This window comes from Pogoniulus pusillus, chromosome 8 (genome assembly GCF_015220805.1).
Source record: "Pogoniulus pusillus isolate bPogPus1 chromosome 8, bPogPus1.pri, whole genome shotgun sequence".
Lineage (NCBI taxonomy): Eukaryota > Metazoa > Chordata > Aves > Piciformes > Lybiidae > Pogoniulus > Pogoniulus pusillus.
Genome location: NC_087271.1, coordinates 17,933,410 through 17,939,418, shown reverse-complemented (window position 1 = coordinate 17,939,418; position 6,009 = coordinate 17,933,410). Strand labels below are relative to the sequence as shown.

Below are 6,009 nucleotides of genomic sequence, written 5' to 3'. Positions count from 1 at the left end.
GATGCTCAGGGGCCTGCAGCATCTCTGTGAGGAGGTGTAGCAGTAGAAGGCTTATTGGAAAATTCCAGTAAGAGAAATTGGGACTTTCCTGAACGTTCATTGCCAAATGTAAATAAATTATAGCATTGGTTGTAAAACAATAATAATGATAAGGTCCATCTCATTTATTGGTTTGCTAAGAGGGACAAACAGCAATGTATAAACAGTCTGGCTCTCGGGTGCTGGCTCCGTCACTGTTCCCTTGCCTGACTCCACACTGCTGACTTGGACTGACCAAGTAACACCTGAGAATCTTTGCTGGTTTTCTGTCTGGGGGGAAAGAAGGTGATGTTGGCTCCTTCTGGGCGTTCTTTGTCCAGGTGGGAGGATTAGATTTATTATTTCTAAATTGTAAATAGTTGTATATAATCATAAACACATGTAAATATACTTTATACACATGCTTGTAAATTTAGCTTGCTGTAAAATATAGCTTTATCTCACTTCCAAGCAGTCTGAGCTTGTCTGGTAAACTTTGGAGTGGGGGGAGAATTTCCCAAACCACTACAGGAGGAAAGGCTTAGAGTCCTGGGGCTGTTGAGCCTGCAGAAGAGCAGCCTGAAAGGGGATCTCAGCACTGCTCAACAAGAGATAAAGGATCTGTGAAGGGCAAGAGGTTGGGGTAAGCCTCTTTTCAGTGGTGACCAGTGACAGGATAGTCCTGGGGCTGTTGACAGCCTGAGAGGGGATCTGAGCAATGCTCAGCAAGAGATAAAGGACCTGTGGGGGGCAAGAGGATGAGTCCAGACTCTTCTCAGTGGTGCCCAGTGACAGGACAAGGAGCAATAGGCACAAACTGGAACCGAGGAGGTTCCTTCTGACCAGGAAGAGAAACCTGCTTCTTGTGAGGGCGCTGGAGCCCTGGAGCAGTCTGCCCAAAGAGCTTGTTGAGTCTCCCTGTCTGGAGAGCTTCCAAACCCGTCTGGCCGTTGTGATGCTGGGCAAGCTGCGGTGGGTGCCGCTGCTCACCAGGGCAGCTGGTCTGGATGACCTCCTCTCGGTGCGGGGATTGTGCGGCCGCCTCATGGGGCCCCACGGCGCTAGGGACGCACAGCGCTGCCCGCGCGGGACCGTCCCCGCGGCTCTCCCGTCCCTCTCCCGCCCCTCCCGCGCAGCCTCTCCCGTCCCTCTCCCGTCCCTCCCGCGCAGGCCTCTCCCGTCCCTCTCCCGCGCAGGCTCTCCCGTCCCTCTCCCGCCCCTCCCGCGCAGCCTCTCCCGTCCCTCCCGCGCAGGCTCTCCCGTCCCTCCCGCGCAGCCTCTCCCGTCCCTCTCCCGCCCCTCCCGCGCAGCCTCTCCCGTCCCTCTCCCGCCCCTCCCGCGCAGGCTCTCCCGTCCCTCTCCCGCGCAGCCTCTCCCGTCCCTCTCCCGCCCCTCCCGCGCAGGCTCTCCCGTCCCTCTCCCGCCCCTCCCGCGCAGCCTCTCCCGTCCCTCTCCCGCCCCTCCCGCGCAGCCTCTCCCGTCCCTCTCCCGCCCCTCCCGCGCAGGCTCTCCCGTCCCTCTCCCGCCCCTCCCGCGCAGGCTCTCCCGTCCCCCTCCCGCCCCTCCCGCGCAGGCTCTCCCGTCCCTCTCCCGCCCCTCCCGCCCCTCCCGCGCAGGCTCTCCCGTCCCTCTCCCGCGCAGGCTCTCCCGTCCCTCTCCCGCGCAGGCTCTCCCGTCCCTCTCCCGTCCCTCTCCCGCGCAGGCTCTCCCGTCCCTCTCCCGTCCCCCTCCCGCCCCTCCCGCGCCGCCGCCGCCCCCGGAAGCGGCCGTCACATGGCCGCGCGGCGCTGCCATAAACACGGCAAGATGGCGGCCCTCACGCCGCCAGCCCTGCTGCGTCATGCCGCCCCCGGCCCCGCCGCCCGCCGCGCCCGCAGGTGGGACCGCCCCGGCCCGCTCGGCCCCGCCGTTCCCGCCGGTGGAAGGTAGCGGTGAGGGGAAGGTACGGAGGGTGGGTGATGGGGCTGGGGCGCGACGCGGAGCTTCCCGCTCCCTCCCTCTCCCCCGCCCCCCCTCCCCCCCGTTGCGCACTATTATTTTCCGGGCGGCGGTGTTTACGCGGGCGGGGCCTGCCGCCGCCGCGGGGGTGCGGCTGCCCGCCGGGCTCGGGTGAGGCCGCGGCATGAGCGGGGGCTGCTCCAGTGACCCTTCCCCGGTGGCTTCCAGCGCGCCGCTCGGATGGAGGATGGCGAGCGGGGGTGAGAGGGGCGAGGTGAGAGTCTGGGCCGGGCTCCCTCCCGCCGCGGCGGGGGCTGGGGAGGGCTGCGAGAGGGGAATCTGGCGGCCGGGGGGGCTCCCGTTCCACCCCTTCCCACCTCATCCCGCGGATTTGTTGCCAAGGCTGCCGCCTGTCCCCGGCTCCCAGGTGACGCGCCCGGGAAAAGCGCCCGGTTGGGAAAGTTGGGAGGGAGCAGCGGGGAGCTGCCAGAGACCCTTCCTTGTCACAGCCTTTCTCGAACACACCCTCCCGTCCCCGGCATCCAAGCGCTGTAATCGCTCACCATGTCCTCATCACCGTTTGTTTTCTTTCCCTCTTCAGACTTGGACGGATTTTGGTTGAAACCGTGCTAATCAAGATGGAAATGGGGTTTGCTACCTGTGCGCCTCATAATCCTCAGCAGAGGCAGGGGGAGAGCAGTTGGGTAGTACTGGAAGATACTTGACCGGTGCTTTGGGGTGGGGAGTCACAAGCCTTGCGGGTTGTGGTCAGGGCACATCAGGAATTCCATCAGTGTGATGCTAAAAGAATTTTGGTTCATGCAAAACAAGTTAAATGCATAGGATTGTCAGCCCCAAAGGGACAGGAGATGGAACTGGAGCTTTAAAAAAGCAGCCAGACAAACTTAGAGGGCTTTCAAAAGCAAGAACTGGCAGAAAGAGCTGGAATAAAACACTGGAAACTAGAGGTTTAAAAAAAAACCCGTGGAAATACACAATGCTTTGGCAGTAACAAGAACAAAAATATGTGCTGGACTCTGAGAGTGATGTGGGTTTTGCAGGTAGTGATAGGGAACCGACTTAGGCTTTTTGTGTTGAGTCTGTGTGTCTTTAGTCTGAAGCCAAGCACAAATCATCACGTGTGTGCTGAGATGCAAGGAAACAAATCATATTTGTATGACCACGAGCTGGATCCTCTGGAGAAAATGGCATCGGCCCTCTAGCATATGTGTGTAACCTGAAGAGCCTTTGTGCCACAGGGTGTCGGGGAGGAGTTCTTCACCTTGGTGGTCATGGTACGTTTAAATCCCATAATAGTAGCTTCTGGAGCAGGAGGTGAAATCTTGTAACAGTGTTTGAGGAGTGCCTGAGCTACAAAATAGCAATTCTCATCGCTTCAGCCTGTGGAATGTGGGATTCCCAATCCTACATTTATGACATTCTACTGAAACAAGTAAAAAATTTCTGCTGTGATAGTAGTGCTGTTGTAAAACCACCTTGGAGTGAGAACAAATGGTTTTGGTCATGTAGCTTCCTCCCTTCTCAAAACTCATCCTTGTGTGTGCAGAACTGACTAACCTTTTTTACCAAGTTGTGGGGCTTTTCTGTTGTTTTGGGCTTTTGGCTTTTTGAGCCTTTTTTCCCCCCTTCCTATGTTGCTTTAATGATTAATCTACAAATGGTGATAAATCTGCAAGTTTTAGGATGCCACATTGAAGTGATCTGTGCCATCTTACGTCAGGATTGCATAATCTGTTGACTGTCCCCTTTTTTTATGTAATGTATGTTTGGAGTTTGTTTTAAAATGTACAAATATTTTTTTTCCACTGCGTGCTTCTGCTCGGGTTATTTCAGATTTGTCTCTCCATTGCCCTCTGGAGTTAAACACTTGCATGGCACTATTTTGATAGCTAGCAGACTGTTAAATGGTTTGTTGGTTGGGTTTTTTTCCTCTTTTAAAACCAGTTTCCATCACATCTTAGGACATGCTGTTCTCCAGGTAAGTTTAGAGCGTTACACCCCTGCTGGAGGTTCTGCTTCCTCTCGGTAGAAAGATGAGAGCAGCTTGTGCTGCTGAAATTCCTCTACATCATACATGGAGTTTTCATAAAAACTTAGTAACACATTAACTTCTCCCGTGCAACACTGTTGTGTGCTTTGAACTCATTGCAGAACTCAGTGTCTTTGATTCCCTTCATGAAAACGGGGAGCTGTTGAAATAGTTCAATGATCTCAGCAATGCCTGGTGTTAGGAAACTGAAAACAAAGCAAAAAATGGGTAAAATAAGGTTGATGTAAGCTTATAGACAAGAAGTTTGCAGTGAAAGTGTTTATTTCATGGCTTTATTTGAATCCTGTGGCCCCAGAACACCCAGAACAAGCTGCTTGCTTGGAGCACCTCAAAACTTTAGGCCCCTCTTTTTACTCCAGCCAGCTGCCTGGCATTGGGTGCTGCTCCCATCAGTAGGCATCGGAATGGGTGCCAGCTCCTGAAGTTCATGTGACAAAACTGATTTAAGCCCAGCTAAGTTGTTCCTGGTGCTGTAAAATTCCAGCACCCAGCAGCCTGCTTGGCTGTGAAAGCCTGTCTGGCTGTGTGCAGCAGGCATGGCACGATGTTACCCTCGTGGTTTCACTGCTACCAGTGCCGCTCCTCGTCTGTCACAAGTGGTGTGGCTCCATTAATTTACTGGCGCTCTGCCATTGTACCCACCGCCTGCCTGCTTCATGACATTCAATACTTAAGTAGTATAACTCAAGTGCTTCTTTCTAGTTCCAGTGGTTTTCAGGGGGAGAGAGGGATGCCCCCATTCTCTATGGTGATGACTTTGTAGGGTGCTAAGTCACCTTTGCTCCATGAAGTCCAGCCCTGGTGGTTTGGGCCAGAGGAGTCAATTGCTTAACAACAGTTAGAGCTGCACTCCAGAAACTGCTGTGGTCATTAAGATCACAGTAATTATCTGCATAATTTTCAGACTGAAACCTCAGGTGCAAAGCCACTTCTGTGAAATGCTCCTGGGCATTTTAGCAGGTGGCTGGTCATCTTTTGGAGGTGATGTGGGCCTTTGGGGACACCTGTGGAATGAGGAGATGGAGGAGGCTGGGCAGTGCTGCGGTGGGGACACAATGACTGACAGGCTGCCCTGGCTCAGTTATCACAGTGCTGATGCTGTCTCTTGTAAAGGTACAGTACTGTGATAACTGAAGGATGGCAGCCATCTGAGCTTCATGGGCCCCCCCACCGCCCCTCCGCTGTGCTCTGTGGACTGGTCTGTACTGCGGCGTCCTGCTGAAGTGAAACGCACTCCTCGATACACCTCTTTGCTGAAAGTCAGTGTTTTGGTTGAATAAAATGCATTTATTGAAGGTTTGGGTGTTAATTGATTGTTTTCACAGAATAGCTTGTGTTGGAGGGGACCTTGAAGGAAGCTGGAGCAAAGTGGGATAGGTCTGTTCTAAGTAACAAGCAATAGGGTAAGAGCACAGGTCTTGTGAGAAGCCACCAATGGAGCTGGGGTGGTTCAGGCTGGATGCAAGAAGGCCGAGGGGAGACATGGCTCTCTACATCTCTCTCAAAGGAGACTGGAGCCAGGTTGGTCTCTTGTCACAAGCAATAAGACAGGAAGAAATTGCCTGAAGTTATAGTAAGGAAGGCTTAGGTTGGACATTAAGGAAAATGTCTTCCCCATAAAGGTCATCAGGCCCTGAAACAGGCTGCTCAGGGCAGTGCTGGAGTCTCCTTCCCTGGAGGGATTTAAAAGTGTGCTGAAGGGTGTGGTTTAGTGGTGGTCTGGCAGTGCCGTATTAATGGTTGTACTCGATGATCTGAAAGGTCTTTTCCAATCCTATGAAAGATCATCTGGTTCCATGGGCAGGGACATCTTCCGCAAGACCAGGTTGCTCAAAGCCTTATCCAACCTGATCTTGAATAGTTCTGACTATTCTGTACCTTGGAAGGTTTTTCAGGAGTCCTGTGATTTGGAAACCTCCAAAACTACTTCAGAGAGCAGAGTCCTGTGCAGCATGGTGAAGAAATGAAGAGCAGAGGGGCAA

The 6,009-nt window shown here is 53.8% G+C and overlaps 2 long non-coding RNA genes across 6 annotated transcripts; one reads left to right on the top strand and one right to left on the bottom strand.

Annotated features, from left to right (window-relative positions):
* Nucleotides 1–143: 143 nt before the first annotated feature.
* On the bottom strand, nucleotides 144–1,155 carry LOC135177867 (uncharacterized). Of its 2 annotated transcripts, none has more exons than XR_010303208.1 (2): nucleotides 760–1,155; nucleotides 144–309 (listed from the first exon to the last, which is right to left on the bottom strand). It is a non-coding gene; the product is annotated as an uncharacterized LOC135177867 (long non-coding RNA). The 2 variants fall into 2 exon arrangements; XR_010303209.1 differs by having other exon boundaries at nucleotides 875–1,155.
* A 661-nt stretch (nucleotides 1,156–1,816) lies between these two features.
* Nucleotides 1,817–5,105, top strand: LOC135177449 (uncharacterized). 4 transcript variants are annotated; one of them, XR_010303064.1, is made up of 2 exons: nucleotides 1,817–1,943; nucleotides 2,558–5,105. It is a non-coding gene; the product is annotated as an uncharacterized LOC135177449 (long non-coding RNA). The 4 variants fall into 4 exon arrangements; XR_010303062.1 differs by having other exon boundaries at nucleotides 1,817–1,960; XR_010303063.1 differs by lacking the exon at nucleotides 1,817–1,943 and adding an exon at nucleotides 1,967–2,216.
* The last annotated feature ends 904 nt before the right edge of the window (nucleotides 5,106–6,009 follow it).